Below are 17,991 nucleotides of genomic sequence, written 5' to 3' on the forward strand. Positions count from 1 at the left end.
CGGCCATTTTCTTGTAGACTAGTCCGGCAGCTGTAGCAGCAATAGGTTCCCCGGCCGCGTAGTGACGTCAGGAGCGGCGACCATTTTCCCCTGGTTTGAGCTCCGCCTTCCTTCTATCATTCCCACAAGGCAGCAAGAGCAGAGAGCAGCCATTGCTGTGTCTGGCAGCATGTAATGATATTATTATTATTATTATTATTATTATTATTATTATTATTATTCTATAGGCTGAGCAGCTCTGGTGTCAGGTTGCTGTACTACAGTGGGAGCAGCCTCTGGTGCCTTGTTACAGTGCAGCTGGAGCAGACTCTGGTGCTGCATTATCCCTGTACAGGTAGCTAACACTCTAGTGTCCTATTATTGTAATGCAGGTGGTGCAGACCCCATAGTTACCGTAATACAGGTGGCGCAGACCCCGCATTTACCGTGATACAATGGGCACTGACCATTAATATACAGGGGTAGCAGCCTGAGGCGTCCTACTATACACGTGGAGTGGCCTGTGACATCCTATTATACAGGTGGAGCGGCCTTTGACATCCTATTATACAGGGGGAGTGGCGTGTGTTGTCCAATTATACAGGGGGGTAGCATGTGACATACGACTATACAGATGGAGAGGCTTGCGGTGTCCTACTATACAGGGGGAGTGGCCTGTGACATCCTATTATACAGGGGGAGCGGCCTGTGTTGTCCAATTATACAGGGGGGTAGCATGTGACATACCACTATACAGATGGAGAGGCTTGCGGTGTCCTACTATACAGGGGGAGTGGCCTGTGACATCCTATTATACAGGTGGAGCGGCCTGTGACATCCTATTAATATACAGGTATATATATAGGTAATCTAATATTCTCCTACATGTAGGTGTGTAATATTCATATTTCTCTGACGTCCTAGTGGATGCTGGGAACTCCGTAAGGACCATGGGGAATAGCGGCTCCGCAGGAGACTGGGCACAAAAGAAAAGCTTTAGGACTACCCGGTGTGCACTGGCTCCTCCCCCTATGACCCTCCTCCAAGCCTCAGTTAGATTTTTGTGCCCGGCCGAGACGGGTGCAATCTAGGAGGCTCTCCTGAGCTTTTTAGGAAAAGTTAGTTTTAGTTTTTTTATTTTCAGTGAGACCTGCTGGCAACAGGCTCACTGCATCGAGGGACTAAGGGGAGAAGAAGCGAACCTGCCTGCTTGCAGACAGCTTGGGCTTCTTGGCTACTGGACACCATTAGCTCCAGAGGGACCGAACACAGGCCCAGCCTCGGAGTCCGGTCCCAGAGCCACGCCGCCGGCCCCCTTACAGAGTCAGAAGCAAGAAGAGGTCCGGAAAATCGGCGGCAGAAGACATCAGTCTTCACCAAGGTAGCGCACAGCACTGCAGCTGTGCGCCATTGCTCCTCATGCACACCACACACTCCGGTCACTGAGGGTGCAGGGCGCTGGGGGGGGGGGGGGGGGGGGGGACACGCCCTGAGCAACAATATAAACACCTTGGCTGGCAAAAATACATCACATAAAACCCCCAGGGCTATATGGATGTATATTAACCCCTGCCAGATTACAGTAAAAAGCGGGAGAAAAGTCCGCCGAGAAGGGGGCGAGCCTATCTCCTCAGCACACTGGCGCCATTTTCCCTCACAGCTCCGCTGGAAGGACATCTCCCTGACTCTCCCATGCAGTCCTGCACTACAGAAAAGGGTAAAACAAGAGAGGGGGGGCACTAATTGGGCGCAGTATAACTAAAAACAGCAGCTATAAGGGGAAAAACACTCTATATAGTGTTATCCCTGTATATATATAGCGCTCTGGTGTGTGCTGGCATACTCTCCCTCTGTCTCCCCAAAGGGCTAGGTGGGTCCTGTCCTCTCAGAGCATTCCCTGTGTGTGTGATGTGTGTCGGTACGGCTGTGTCGACATGTATGAAGAGGAAAATTATGTGGAGGCGGAGCAATTGCCTGTAGTGGAGATGTCACCCCCTAGGGGGTCGACACCTGAGTGGATGGGCTTATGGAAGGAATTACGTGAAAGTGTCAGTTCTTTACATAAGAAGTTTGATGACATGGGACAGCCGGCTACTCAGCTTGTGCCTGTCCAGGCGTCTCAAAAGCCATCAGGGGCTCTAAAACGCCCGCTATCACAGATGGCAGATACAGACGCCGACACGGATACTGACTCCAGTGTCGACGATGAAGAGACGAATGTGACTTCCAGTAGGGCCACACGTTACATGATTCAGGCAATGAAAAATGTTTTACACATTTCTGATAGTACAAGTACCGTTAAAAAGGGTATTATGTTTGATGAGAAAAAACTACCTGTAGTTTTTCCTGCATCTGAGGAATTAAATGAAGTGTGTGATGAAGCGTGGGTTTCTCCCGATAAAAAACTGATAATTCCAAAAAGGTTATTGGCAACATACCCTTTCCCGCCAGAGGATAGGGCACGTTGGGAAACACCCCCTAAGGTGGATTAAGCGCTCACACGCTTGTCTAAACAGGTGGCACTACCGTCTCCGGATACGGCCGCCCTTAAGGATCCTGCTGACAGAAAGCAGGAGAATATCCTAAAATGTATATACACTCACACTGGTGTTATACTGTGACCAGCAATCGCCTCAGCCTGGATGTGCAGTGCTGGGGTGGCTTGGTCGGATTCCCTGACTGAAAATATTGATACCCTGGATAGGGACAATATATTACTGACTATAGAGCATTTAAAAGATGCATTTTTATACATGCGTGATGCACAGAGGGATATTTGCCGACTGGCATCAAGAGTAAGTGCGCTGTCCATATTCGCTAGAAGAGGGTTATGGACGCGGCAGTGGTCAGGTGATGCCGATTCTAAAAGGCATATGGAAGTATTGCCTTATAAAGGGGAGGAGTTATTTGGGGTAGGTCTTTCAGACCTGGTGGCCACGGCAACTGCTGGAAAATCCACATTTCTCTGACGTCCTAGTGGATGCTGTGAACTCCGTAAGGACCATGGGGAATAGCGGCTCCGCAGGAGACTGGGCACAAAAGTAAAGATTTAGGACTACCTGGTGTGCACTGGCTCCTCCCCCTATGACCCTCCTCCAAGCCTCAGTTAGATTTTTGTGCCCGAACGAGAAGGGTGCACACTAGGGGCTCTCCTGAGCTGCTTAGTGAAAAGTTTAGTTTTAGGTTTTTTATTTTCAGTGAGACCTGCTGGCAACAGGCTCACTGCATCGAGGGACTAAGGGGAGAAGAAGCGAACTCACCTGCTTGCAGAGTGGATTGGGCTTCTTAGGCTACTGGACACCATTAGCTCCAGAGGGATCGAACACAGGCCCAGCCGTGGAGTCCGGTCCCAGAGCCGCGCCGCCGGCCCCCTTACAGAGCCAGATGCAAGAAGAGGTCCGGAAAATCGGCGGCAGAAGACATCCTGTCTTCACCAAGGTAGCGCACAGCACTGCAGCTGTGCGCCATAGCTCCTCAGCACACTTCGGTCACTGAGGGTGCAGGGCGCTAGGGGGGGGCGCCCTGAGCAGCAATAAAAACACCTTGGCTGGCAAAAATACATCACATATAGCCCCCAGGGCTATATGGATGAATTTTAACCCGTGCCAGATTACACTGAAAAGCGGGAGAAAAGGCCGCCGAGAAGGGGGTGGAGCCTATCTCCTCAGCACACTTGCGCCATTTTCCCTCACAGCTCCGTTGGAGGGAAGCTCCCTGGCTCTCCCCTGCAGTCACTGCACTACAGAAAGGGTTAAAAAAGAGAGGGGGGCACTAATTAGGCGCAGTATTAACAATACAGCAGCTATAAGGGGAAAAACACTTATATAAGGTTATCCCTATATATATATATATATATATATATATAGCGCTCTGGTGTGTGCTGGCAAACTCTCCCTCTGTCTCCCCAAAGGGCTAGTGGGGTCCTGTCCTCTATCAGAGCATTCCCTGTGTGTGTGCTGTGTGTCGGTACGTTTGTGCCGACATGTATGAGGAGGAAAATGATGTTGAGGCGGAGCAATTGCCTGTAATAGTGATGTCACCCCCTAGGGGTTCGACACCTGAGTGGATGAACTGTTGGAAGGAATTACGTGACAGTGTCAGCTCTTTACAAAAGACAGTGGTTGACATGAGACAGCCGGCTACTCAGCTTGTGCCTGTCCAGACGTCTCATAGGCCGTCAGGGGCTCTAAAGCGCCCGTTACCTCAGATGGCAGATACAGACGCCGACACGGATACTGACTCCAGTGTCGACGGTGAAGAGACAAACGTGACTTCCAGTAGGGCCACACGTTACATGATTGAGGCAATGAAAAATGTTTTACACATTTCTGATAATACAAGTACCACTAAAAAGGGTATTATGTTCGGTGAGAAAAAACTACCTGTAGTTTTTCCTGAATCTGAGGAATTAAATGAAGTGTGTGATGAAGCGTGGGTTTCCCCCGATAAAAAACTGATAATTTCTAAAAAATTATTGGCATTATATCCTTTCCCGCCAGAGGTTAGGGTGCGTTGGGAAACACCCCCTAGGGTGGATAAAGCGCTCACACGCTTGTCAAAACAGGTGGCTCTACCCTCTCCTGAGATGGCCGTCCTTAAGGATCCTGCTGATAGAAAGCAGGAGGGTATCCTCAAATGTATTTACACACATACTGGTGTTATACTGCGACCAGCAATCGCCTCAGCCTGGATGTGCAGTGCTGGGTTGGCGTGGTCGGATTCCCTGACTGAAAATATTGATACCCTAGATAGGGACAGTATATTACTGACTATAGAGCATTTAAAAGATGCATTTCTATATATGCGTGATGCACAGCGGGATATTTGCCGACTGGCATCAAGAGTAAGTGCGCTGTCCATTTCTGCCACAAGAGGGTTATGGACACGACAGTGGTCAGGTGATGCGGATTCCAAACGGCATATGGAAGTATTGCCTTATAAAGGGGAGGAGTTATTTGGGGTCGATCTTTCAGACCTGGTGGCCACGGCAACTGCTGGGAAATCCACGTTTTTACCCCAGGTCGCCTCTCAACATAAGAAGACGCCGTATTATCAGGCGCAGTTCTTTCGTTCCCATAAGGGCAAGCGGGCAAAAGGTTCCTCTTTTCTGCCCCGTGGCAGAGGGAGAGGAAAAAGGCTGCAGCAAACAGCTAGTTCCCAGGAACAGAAGCCTTCTCCCGCCTCTGCCAAGCCCTCAGCATGACGCTGGGGCTTTACAAGCGGACTCGGGCACGGTGGGGGCCCGTCTCAAGAATTTCAGCGCGCAGTGGGCTCACTCGCAAGTAGACCCCGTAATCCTTCAGGTGATATCTCAGGGGTACAAATTTCTAAAGTCTGCTTTACCGACGTCTCCCTCCGACAGGGAGGCAGTATTGGATGCCATTCACAAGCTGTATTCCCAGCAGGTGATAATCAAGGTACCCCTCCTGCAACAGGGAAAGGGGTATTATTCCACACTATGCGTGGTACCGAAGCCGGACGGCTCGGTGAGACCGATTTTAAATCTAAAATCTTTGAACACTTACATACAGAGGTTCAAATTCAAGATGGAGTCACTCAGAGCGGTGATTGCGAACCTGGAAGAAGGGGACTATATGGTGTCTCTGAACATCAAGGATGCTTACCTTCATGTCCCAATTTACCCTTCTCACCAAGGGTACCTCAGGTTTGTGGTACAGAACTGTCACTATCAGTTTCAGACGCTGCCGTTTGGATTGTCCACGGCACCCCGGGTCTTTACCAAGGTAATGGCCGAAATGATGATACTCCTTCGAAGGAAGGGAGTTTTAGTTATCCCTTACTTGGAAGATCTCCTGATAAGGGCAAGATCCAGGGAACAGTTGGAGGTCAGAGTAGCACTATCTCAGGTAGTGTTGCGGCAGCATGGTTGGATTCTCAATATTCCAAAATCGCAGCTGATTCCGACGACTCGTCTTCTGTCCAGAAAAAGGTGTTTCTCCCGGAGGAGAAAGCCAGGGAGTTATCCGAGCTAGTCAGGAACCTCCTAAAACCGAGCCAGGTCTCAATGCATCAATGCACAAGGGTCCTGGAGAAAATGGTGGCTTCCTACGAAGCAATCCCATTCGGCAGATTCCACGCAAGAACTTTCCAGTGGGACCTGCTGGACAAATGGTCCGGGTCGCATCTTCAGATGCATCAGCGGATAACCCTGTCACCAAGGACAAGCGTGTCTCTCCTGTGGTGGTTGCAGAGTGCTCATCTTCTAGAGGGCCGCAGATTCTGCATTCAGGACTGGGTCCTGGTGACCACGGATGCCAGCCTGCGAGGCTGGGGAGCAGTCACACAGGGAAGGAATTTCCAGGGCTTATGGTCAAGCCTGGAGACATTACTTCACATAAATATCCTGGAGCTAAGGGCCATTTACAATGCTCTAAGCTTAGCAAGACCTCTGCTTCAAGGTCAGCCGGTGTTGATCCAGTTGGACAACATCACGGCAGTCGCCCACGTAAACAGACAGGGCGGCACAAGAAGCAGGAGGGCAATGGCAGAAGCTGCAAGGATTCTTCGCTGGGCGGAAAATCATGTGATAGCACTGTCAGCAGTGTTCATTCCGGGAGTGGACAACTGGGAAGCAGACTTCCTCAGCAGGCACGACCTCCACCTGGAAGAGTGGGGACTTCATCCAGAAGTTTTCCACATGATTGTAAACCGTTGGGAAAAACCAAAGGTGGACATGATGGCGTCCCGCCTAAACAAAAAACTGGACAGGTATTGCGCCAGGTCAAGGGACCCTCAGGCAATAGCTGTGGACGCTCTGGTAACGCCGTGGGTGTACCAGTCAGTGTATGTGTTCCCTCCTCTGCCTCTCATACCCAAGGTACTGAGAATTATACGACGGAGAGGAGTAAGAACTATACTCATGGCTCCGGATTGGCCAAGAAGGACTTGGTACCCGGAACTTCAAGAGATGCTCACGGAGGATCCGTGGCCTCTACCTCTAAGAAGGGACCTGCTCCAGCAAGGACCCTGTCTGTTCCAAGACTTACCGCGGCTGCGTTTGACGGCATGGCGGTTGAACGCCGAATCCTGAAGGAAAAAGGCATTCCGGATGAAGTCATCCCTACCCTGATCAAAGCCAGGAAGGATGTAACCGCAAAACATTATCACCGCATTTGGCGAAAATATGTTGCGTGGTGCGAGGCCAGTAAGGCCCCGACGGAGGAATTTCAACTGGGTCGATTCCTACATTTCCTGCAAACAGGAGTGTCTATGGGCCTGAAATTGGAGTCCATTAAGGTTCAAATTTCGGCCCTGTCAATTTTCTTCCAGAAAGAACTAGCTTCAGTTCCTGAAGTTCAGACGTTTGTAAAAGGGGTACTGCATATACAGCCTCCTTTTGTGCCTCCAGTGGCACCTTGGGATCTCAATGTAGTTTTTGGGTTCCTAAAGTCACATTGGTTTGAACCACTTAAATCCGTGGATTTGAAATATCTCACATGGAAAGTGGTCATGCTATTGGCCCTGGCCTCGGCCAGGATGTGTCAGAATTGGCGGCTTTATCCTGTAAAAGCCCTTATCTGATTTTCCATTCGGACAGGGCGGAATTGAGGACTCGTCCTCAATTTCTCCCTAAGGTGGTTTCAGCGTTTCACTTGAACCAACCTATTGTGGTGCCTGCGGCTACTAGGGACTTGGAGGACTCCAAGTTGCTAGACGTTGTCAGGGCCCTAAAAATATATGTTTCCAGGACGGCTGGAGTCAGAAAATCTGACTCGCTGTTTATCCTGTACGCACCCAACAAGCTGGGTGCTCCTGCCTCAAAGCAGACTATTGCTCGTTGGATTTGTAATACAATTCAGCTTGCACATTCTGTGGCAGGCCTGCCACAGCCAAAATCTGTCAATACCCATTACACAAGGAAGGTGGGCTCATCTTGGGCGGCTGCCCGAGGGGTCTCGGCTTTACAACTTTGCCGAGCAGCTACTTGGTCAGGGGCAAACACGTTTGCTAAATTCTACAAATTTGATACCCTGGCTGAGGAGGACCTGGAGTTCTCTCATTCGGTGCTGCAGAGTCATCCGCACTCTCCCGCCCGTTTGGGAGCTTTGGTATATTCCCCATGGTCCTTACGGAGTTCCCAGCATCCACTAGGACATCAGAGAAAATAAGATTTTACTCACCGGTAAATCTATTTCTCGTAGTCCGTAGTGGATGCTGGGCGCCCATCCCAAGTGCGGATTATCTGCAATACTTGTACATAGTTATTGTAAAATAATCGGGTTATTGTTGTAGTGAGCCATCTTTTCGAGAGGCTCCTCTGTTATCATACTGTTAACTGGGTTCAGATCACAAGTTGTACGGTGTGATTGGTGTGGCTGGTATGAGTCTTACCCGGGATTCATAAATCCTTTCTTATTGTGTACGCTCGTCCGGGCACAGTATCCTAACTGAGGCTTGGAGGAGGGTCATAGGGGGAGGAGCCAGTGCACACCAGGTAGTCCTAAAGCTTTACTTTTGTGCCCAGTCTCCTGCGGAGCCGCTATTCCCCATGGTCCTTACGGAGTTCCCAGCATCCACTACGGACTACGAGAAATAGATTTACCGGTGAGTAAAATCTTATTTTTTACCCCAGGTAGCCTCCCAACATAAGAAGACGCCGCATTATCAGGCGCAGTCCTTTCGGCCCCATAAGGGCAAGCGGGCAAAAGGCTCCTCATTTCTGCCCCGTGGCAGAGGGAGAGGAAAAAGGCTGCAGCAAACAGCCAGTTCCCAGGTACAGAAGTCCTCCCCCGCTTCCGCCAAGTCCTCAGCATGACGCTGGGGCTCTACAAGCGGACTCGGGTATGGTGGGGGCCCGTCTCAAGAACTTCAGCGCACAGTGGGCTCTCTCACAAGAGGACCCCTGGATCCTTCAGGTAGTATCTCAGGGGTACAAATTGGAATTCGAGACGTCTCCCCCTCGCCGTTTCCTAAAGTCTGCCTTACCGAGGACTCCCTCCGACAGGGAGGCGGTATTAGAAGCCATTCACAAGCTGTATTCCCAGCAGGTGATAATCAAGGTACCCCTCCTACAACAGGGAAAGGGGTATTATTCCACGCTGTTTGTGGTACCGAAGCCGGACGGCTCGGTGTGACCCATTTTAAATCTAAAATCATTGAACACTTACATACAGAGGTTAAAATTCAAGATGGAGTCACTCAGAGCGGTGATCGCGAACCTGGAAGAAGGGGATTATATGGTGTCTCTGGACATCAAGGATGCTTACCTCCATGTCCCAATTCACCCTTCTCACCAAGGGTACCTCAGGTTTGTGGTACAGAACTGCCACTATCAGTTTCAAACGCTGCCGTTTGGATTGTCCACGGCACCCCGGGTCTTTACCAAGGTAATGGCCGAAATGATACTCCTGCGAAGGAAAGGAGTTTTATTTATCCCTTACTTGAACGATCTCCTGATAAGGGCAAGATCCAGCGAACAGTTGGTAGTCGGGGTAGCACTATCTCAAGTACTGTTGCGGCAGCACGGTTGGATTCTCAATATTCCAAAATCGCAGCTGATCCCGACGACACGTCTTCTATTCCTAGGGATGATCCTGGACACAGTCCAGAAAAAGGTATTTCCCCCGGAGGAGAAAGTCAGGGAGTTATCCGAGCTAGTCAGAAACCTCCTAAACCCAGGCCAAGTATCAGTGCATCAATGCACAAGGGTCCTGGGAAAAATGGTGGCTTCATACGAAGCAATTCCATTCGGCAGATTCCACGCAAGAACTTTCCAGTGGGACCTGCTGGACAAATGGTCCGGATCGCATCTTCAGATGCATCAGCGGATAACCCTGTCACCAAGGACAAGGGTGTCTCTCCTGTGGTGGTTGCAGAGTGCTCATCTTCTAGAGGGCCGCAGATTCGGCATTCAGGACTGGGTCCTGGTGACCACAGATGCCAGCCTGCGAGGCTGGGGAGCAGTCACACAGGGAAGAAATTTTCAGGGCTTGTGGTCAAGCCTGGAGACATCATTTCACATAAATATCCTGGAGATAAGGGCCATTTACAATGCCCTAAGCCAAGAAAGTCCTCTGCTTCAAGGTCAGCCGGTGCTGATCCAGTCAGACAACATCACGGCAGTCGCCCACGTAAACAGACAGGGCGGCACTAGAAGCAGGAGGGCGATGGCAGAAGCGGTAAGGATTCTCCGATGGGCGGAAAATCATGTGATAGCACTGTCAGCAGTGTTCATTCCGGGAGTGGACAACTGGGAAGCAGACTTCCTCAGCAGGCACGACCTCCACCCGGGAGAGTGGGGACTTCATCCAGAAGTCTTCCACATGCTTGTAAGCCGTTGGGAACAACCAAATGTGGACATGATGGTGTCCCGCCTCAACAAAAAACTGGACAGATATTGCGCCAGGTCAAGGGACCCTCAAGCAATAGCTGTGGACGCTCTGGTAACATCGTGGGTGTACCAGTCAGTGTATGTATTCCCTCCTCTGCCTCTCATACCCAAGGTGCTGAGAATTATACGGCGGAGAGGAGTAAGAACTATTCTCGTGGTTCCGGATTGGCCAAGAAGGACTTGGTACCCGGAACTTCAAGAAATGCTCACAGAGGACCCGTGGCCTCTACCTCTGAGAAGGGACCTGCTCCAGCAGGGACCCTGTCTGTTCCAAGACTTACCGCGGCTGCGTTTGATGGCATGGCGGTTGAACGCCGGATCCTAAAGGAAAAAGGCATTCCAGACGAAGTCATCCCTACTTTGATAAAAGCCAGAAAGGATGTAACCGCAAAGCATTATCACCGCATCTGGCGGAAATATGTTGCGTGGTGCGAGGCCAAAAAGGCCCCGACGGAGGAATTTCAACTGGGTCGATTCCTGCATTTCCTGCAAGCAGGAGTGTCTATGGGCCTCAAATTGGGATCAATTAAGGTCCAGATTTTGTCCCTGTCGATTTTCTTTCAATGAGAACTGACTTCAGTGCCTGAAGTCCAGACGTTTGTTAAGGGAGTGCTGCATATACAGCCTCTTTTTGTGCCTCCAGTGGCACCCTGGGATTTGAATGTTGTTTTGGGTTTCCTAAAATCACATTGGTTTGAACCACTCAATACTGTGGATTTAAAATATCTCACATGGAAAGTGGTTATGCTGTTGGCCCTGGCTTCGCCAGGCGTGTGTCAGAATTGGCGGCTTTATCCTGTAAAAGCCCTTACCTGATTTTTCATACGGACAGGGCAGAATTGAGGACTTGTCCTCAAATTCTCCCTAAGGTGGTTTCAGCGTTTCACCTGAATCAGCCTATTGTGGTACCTGTGGCTACTAGGGACTGGGAGGACTACAGGTTGCTGGACGTTGTCAGGGCCCTGAAAATATATGTTTCCAGGACGGCTGGAGTCAGAAAATCTGACTCGCTGTTTATCCTGTACGCACCCAACAAGCTGGGTGCTCCTGCTTCTAAGCAGACTATTGCTCGCTGGATTTGTAGTACAATTCAGCTTGCACATTCTGTGGCAGGCCTGCCGCAGCCAAAATGTGTAAAAGCCCACTCCACAAGGAAGGTGGGCTCATCTTGGGCGGCTGCCCGAGGGGTCTCGGCTTTACAACTTTGCCGAGCTGCTACTTGGTCAGGGTCAAATACTTTTGTAAAATTTTACAAATTTGACACTCTGGCTGAGGAGGACCTTGAGTTTTCTCATTCGGTGCTGCAGAGTCATCCGCACTCTCCCGCCCATTTGGGAGCTTTGGTATAATCCCCATGGTCCTTATGGAGTTCCCAGCATCAACTAGGACGTCAGAGAAAATAAGAATTTACTTACCGATAATTCTATTTCTCGTAGTCCGTAGTGGATGCTGGGTGCCCATCCCAAGTGCGGATTGTCTGCAATACTTGTATATAGTTATTGTTAACTAAATCGGGTTATTGTTGTTGTGAGCCATCTATCCAGAGGCTCCTCTGTTATCATGCTGTTAACTGGGTTCAGATCACAAGTTGTACGGTGTGATTGGTGTGGCTGGTATGAGTCTTACCCGGGATTCATAAATCCTTCCTTATTGTGTACGCTCGTCCGGGCACAGTATCTAACTGAGGCTTGAAGGAGGGTCATAGGGGGAGGAGCCAGTGCACACCAGGTAGTTCTAAAGCTTTACTTTTGTGCCCAGTCTCCTGCGGAGCCGCTATTCCCCATGGTCCTTAAGGAGTTCCCAGCATCGAAAAAGGGTTTTTTTTGCAAAGAAGAAAATATAAAGACTGTTTGGATGTCTTTCTGGGGCACACTTTAGATAAATTGATTTAAAGAGGATAGTGTAATGAAATGTGATTGTAAAGATAAAACTTAACTTTTATTACACGTCAGACGATAAAAAAAGAAAAGGGGGGGGGGAAAGACAAATTAGATAAATGATGCTGTATATATCAGCAAGATAGATAAAAAGAGTATTAAATCACAAATTGACGATATGACATATCGTCAATTTGTGATTTAATACTCTTTTTATCTATCTTGCTGATATATACAGCATCATTTATCTAATTTGTCTTTTTCCCCCCCTTTTTTTATCGTCTGACGTGTAATAAAAGTTAAGTTTTATCTTTACAATCACATTTCATTACACTATCCTCTTTAAATCAATTTATCTAAAGTGTGCCCCAGAAAGACATCCAAACAGTCTTTATATTTTCTTCTTTGCAAAAAAACCCTTTTTCAAAGTTTGTTCTGAACTTATGTCCGGGAGCACCGCCAACCCCACACTACCTTACAAGCCAGCCAGGTGAATTGGTAGTTTTACGTTGGTTATTAACATGATTTCTGCCTCTTACTGCAGATAAAAATTTGCTTAAAAACTGCTATCACTCAATCACAATCTGAACCAGTGCGGATTCCAAACCCCCAACCCATTACTGGAGTTCCCAGCATCCACTACGGACTACGAGAAATAGAATTATCGGTAAGTAAATTCTTATTTTAACACCCTCATATACAGTATGCTTTAAGTATAAATTATATTAGGTTGGTATAACATTAAACCTGACTTCTCTCTCTCCCTCCAAGAATACACATGCATGTTTAGTCAGCAGGTAAGTGTACTGAATGTAATATACATAAATATATATAAAGGTTGTCTAGGCACACATTAGCCACAATTGGTACAATATCTAACTTGTATGGAAACTTACATTACTATAGTAAATACGATCTATAGTGCAGGCAATACTAACGCTATAAATAAGCCTGGGTGCCTAGTGTGTTTTAGTTCCCCGCAGTATCGTTGGTGCACAGTTGGGGCTTTTATGTTGACATCCAATATATTTGTCCCGGTCGCTATAAATTGAATCACTTCACCTTGAGTAAAGGGTGATTACTACTCTTACAGTAATATTCTCCTTCCATTGACTCATCTGGTAACAATATGCCTGTAGCTTGTAATTCTTTAAAGCTTAAAGATGTAGTGATTATTGTCTCAGAAATCAGGGTCAGTTCTCTTAGTATTAAACATAACTCTCCGATCTGATATCAGTGGTAGCTTTCAGAAGTAATGATATCCTTGTGGTTCTCACTGCAAAATGCTACAACAGTTTCTCCATAACTGGGATGGAACTCTAGCCATAAGTCTGTTATGGGATGTAGTTAGTCTACCGCCGGTCGGGATCTTAAGGACTTAATGTTAGGATATGGTGTGCTCTGTGCCTTTCTCCTTCTGTGTATTAGTCTATGGGTGCATCCCCTAGTGTTAGAGCTCTAGTGCCAGGAGTCACTCGGAGGCGGAGTCATATGATGTAAGTTCCTGTTCCTCCATCTCAGGGAGAGTGTGATACACAGAGAGAGAGACTGAGAGACAGAGTCCTGTGTATACAAGTATGCAGAGCTGAGACTGGGAGCAGATCTCAGCTACAGAGACTCACAGTGTTCCAGTGCATGCATCATCTTGGGCAGTACGGATGGTGTAATGGTTAGCATTACTGCCTCACAGCACTGAGGTCATGGGTTCGATTCCCACCATGGCCCTAACTGTGGGGAGTTTGTATATTCTCCCCGTACTTGCGTGGGTTTCCTCCGGGTACTCCGGTTTCCTCCCACAATCCAAAAATATACAGGTAGGTTAATTGGCTCCCAACAAAAATTAACCCTAGTGTGAATGTGTCTGTGTGTATATGTGCTAGGGAATATAGATTGTAAGCTCCACTGGGGCAGGGACTGATGTGAATGGGAAAATATTCTCTGTACAGCGCTGCGGAATATGTGTGCGCTATATAAATAACTGGTAATAAATAAATAAATCTTCTCTGCAGTGGGAGTCACACTGCACGGCTGTGCAGTCCTCCATGCTTCACCACCACAGACACCTCCTGATAAGTACCACTATCTAATGCTGTTACCTTGTGTGATATATGGGCTCCTGATTACCGCTATCAGTGTTACATCTGGGTCACCTGTGTACACTAAATAAACCTGCATTACTGTTTAAGTCTTCAAGTGTGTGGACTGACGTCACTGCACCAGATAGCCCAGTACACTCTGCCAACACTTAACATGTTGTAATGTAACCAAATGCTTTAGAAAAACAATTCTAATTCACAAATCCTCTACTACAGTCTGTGATAATTAGAAGCTAACTGCAATTATATCAATATCTATAGTTCTATTGCTATGCACTAATGCAGTTGCCGATATCTTCCTATCTGAATGCGGCACAGGCAGGGTTATGTGCTGCCACCACTACCGCACTGTATAGGGTTATGGCTATTAGCCGAGTCCAGTGGTTCCCCAACTTTTTTTTAATCATGGCGCCCTTGAGTATCCGTCACACAGCACACAATTTGAGAACCACTGGCCTAGTATCTGTGTCATTGCTGAGCCTTGTAGCTTAGATAGACAACCACTATCAAGCCATGCCGCATGTGGCCAGTAGGTGGCGTTGGTTTGCTAAGCATTAAGTGTGTTGGCAGCAGCTATAGAATGAACTTCATCTACTCATGGAGGTTTGCAGGAAGACAGGATATATGTATATGCAGAATGGCTGACCTTGCTTGGGATATGAAGTAGTGCCAGTCTTATCCCTAAACTCTAGTTACCAGTGAGGGGTGCAGTGTGCTTGCTTAGGTCTCATCCTCCAGCTGTTCATTCTATTTCAGCTGCTCATGCTGCTGTGGTCTGTAGCCACTCCCCCGACTCCGCTCTGCACTCTCCTATTGGTGGCCAGTGGATGCTCTCTCTCAGTCCTGTCACTGAAGTCGGCTCTTCCAACAGCAACTCCTGCTCCCTGCTTTCACTGCAGTCACACGGCTGTCAGTACTGGGATACTCTCTGCCACATCTGTCCTCATGTCACCTCTGCTTAGGTAGCCAGTACCAGCACCCATCCTGGCACCACTATATATATATATATATATATATATATATATATATATATATATATATCCTATGATGTCTTTTTTATATCTATATATTATTTATGTTAGGAAAATTATTATATTATAATTAACTATTATGTTTTTATATTTGTTGTGAAGTTGTCAATGGAGATAATATATTAACCGTTAGAATAGAAACAGTAACCTATATAAGAGTACTGATTAGCGCTAATATTATTAGTATTAATAATACTGATAAGAACTGTTGGTATATAGATTTGGAGCAAAGGAACGCTGGTAGCCGCAGCCGCTGGAACGTGGATGTCTGACCAATGGAATGCAAGTCGGAAGAGGCTAAAGAGCACTACAGGTGTGCATTGTTTAAAGGCATCAATTAAATAGCAGGGTTTAAAAGCAAATCATGGGCAGTACAATATCCTTACTGTCTGAGGAAGCCGCTTATTACTCACAGCGAGAGGCGGGGAAACGCGTTACAGGATACCTCCTTCATACACCTGTTCTCATGATTATCGGTACCCACGCTACATATGGGAATTCGGGACTCTGGTGCGCTGCAGGCTAAAAGCTGCTCACTACTAAAAACCTCTAAAATTGGAGGTTGCATATAGTGCTGTTTTGGAATTCTTTGAACTAATATCTAATTGCGGGTATCGTCTTTTTCCAATATATTTATAAAAAGTATTTAAAGACTATGGTATGATGTCAGGTGTTTTTAATGTATGGCCATATGTTTGTATTAATAAATTGTTAATTTTTGTTTCATTATATTTAGTGTCATTGTATCTAGCTGAGCAGCGTGTCTTCAACAATTATATCTTTGCTGCTGTTCCGCTCCTCTGTTTCACCAACACATTTCAAATCTATTCAGAATCTTTTTCAAGGATGCTTTTTACTTGCAGGTCGGTCTTTAAATAGGTAAAAAAAAACTTTATTGAAAATACCAGAAATGCCCGGAAACAGGAGTAAAATTCGTCGGCGGCCTCATGTTTCTGATAATGTTGTGATATGCTTTTAAGGAAAGAAAAAAGTAGATGGGAGAAATAAAGTATAAGAATGAAAAAAGGGAGAAGAATGATGACACTGAGGAAACATTTATTTATCTTTCACTCGTTTCCACCACCTATAGGCGTCGTGGAGGAAATTATCCATAGGTGGTGGAAATGAGTGAAAGATAAATAAAAATGAAAAAAAATAAAAGTACAGAGAAAAATAAACAAAAATCAAAAAATATAAATCAATATAAAAGTAATAAAAGATTAAATAAAAAATAAAATTGAAGTAATAAATGAAAAAATAAGGTAGTGAAAATACAAAAATAAAATTGAGTTCAAAATAAATAAAGACATGAGACAAAATAATGAAATAAGTAAACTGAAAATTTGGTGTTGCTGAGTGTAAGGGTTAAGGTTCCATTTCTCAAATGATGTATGTGGATTGCAGGATCCTTTAGGGCATGCATGTCCAAACTGCGGCCCTCCAGCTGTTGTGAAACTACATATCCCAGCATGCCCTGACACAGTTTTGCTGTCAGAGAATGCTAAAGCTGTGTCAGGGCATGCTGGGATGTCTAGTTTCTCAACAGCTGGAGGGCCGCAGTTTGGACATTCCTGCATTAGGGGATTAAAGGAAAGCATATCAAACCCATTATCTAAACAATTGAAATTATTTTAATATCTAATCCCTTCTGTTTTGTTTTTGTAAATCCAAATTGTATAAGAAAATTCATGTTAGAGATATGATATTGAATTTTGTAAAAACATTTTTAAACAATCCTAAGAAACACGTTACCTATGTACCTCCCCTAATTAATACCATAAATGCTTTTTTTGTATATATTCTCACCTCTAATACCTTAACTAACAATGTAAATGTGTATATTATTTATAAATGTCTCACGAAATGAGTAATGAGTATGCATTGTAAAATGGAATAATACTTTAACTTATAGGGAGGAATTCAATTAGCCACATAATTACAATGATTTCTCTTCTTGCAGCTTTTTTACGCTCCCGCAATTCATTTATTGAATTGCAAATTCACGAAAATGGGATTACTGCAAAATAATTGCCAGCAGTTAAAAGTGAAATTTGGGTAAATCTGCCTGTACCCCTCAATAAAGCTAAAGTAACATCAGATAACAGTATAGAAGTTTATTATTGGTTATAATAAAAGTATTTATGGTGCTTAAACTGGGTCACATGACTCTTGTATGCATTTTTGTGGCAGCAGAAATGGGGTGGTCATTATCATTGCCCCGCTTGCTTCTTCTACAGTGTGACTGTATACTGTATCTTATATTTTCTAGGTATTGTGAGTGGTGGAGGCTGTGCCACTACCCACTGACATGACATGCCATGCAGTGCAAGCAGATCAGAAGTTATCTTTAATGGTTATGTGCAAATCGTGTAGTGTGTACGGCCAACCAGACATATATTGTTACTGATCAAATGACCAAACAATGCAAGATGTATCATTCGTTCATTTGAAGGATTGCACAGTGTGTACACACTATATCACTTGTTCTGGGGAAGAAGGGAAATCAAGACGACCATCACGTCATTTGCACAATGTCTAGTCTGAATTCTCCTAATAAAAGGAGGTCGGCCTTGCAATATATAAGGCTAATCTCCTTACCTAGGAAAAAAAAAACGCAGGTGCAATCTCCAAACATTACTAATCAGAATTGTAATACA

General features: G+C 46.2%; 1 protein-coding gene and 1 long non-coding RNA gene across 2 annotated transcripts in view; one reads left to right on the forward strand and one right to left on the reverse strand.

Moving 5' to 3' along the window:
* LOC135057079 (uncharacterized) overlaps positions 1-17,991 on the reverse strand; it is a 174,040-nt gene that overhangs the window by 53,328 nt on the left and 102,721 nt on the right. The window lies entirely within an intron of this gene.
* On the forward strand, positions 125-16,017 carry LOC135054552 (uncharacterized). The gene is made up of 3 exons (XR_010243528.1): positions 125-171; positions 12,752-12,874; positions 15,554-16,017. It is a non-coding gene; the product is annotated as an uncharacterized LOC135054552 (long non-coding RNA).

Source organism: Pseudophryne corroboree, chromosome 3 (assembly GCF_028390025.1).
Source record: "Pseudophryne corroboree isolate aPseCor3 chromosome 3, aPseCor3.hap2, whole genome shotgun sequence".
Lineage (NCBI taxonomy): Eukaryota > Metazoa > Chordata > Amphibia > Anura > Myobatrachidae > Pseudophryne > Pseudophryne corroboree.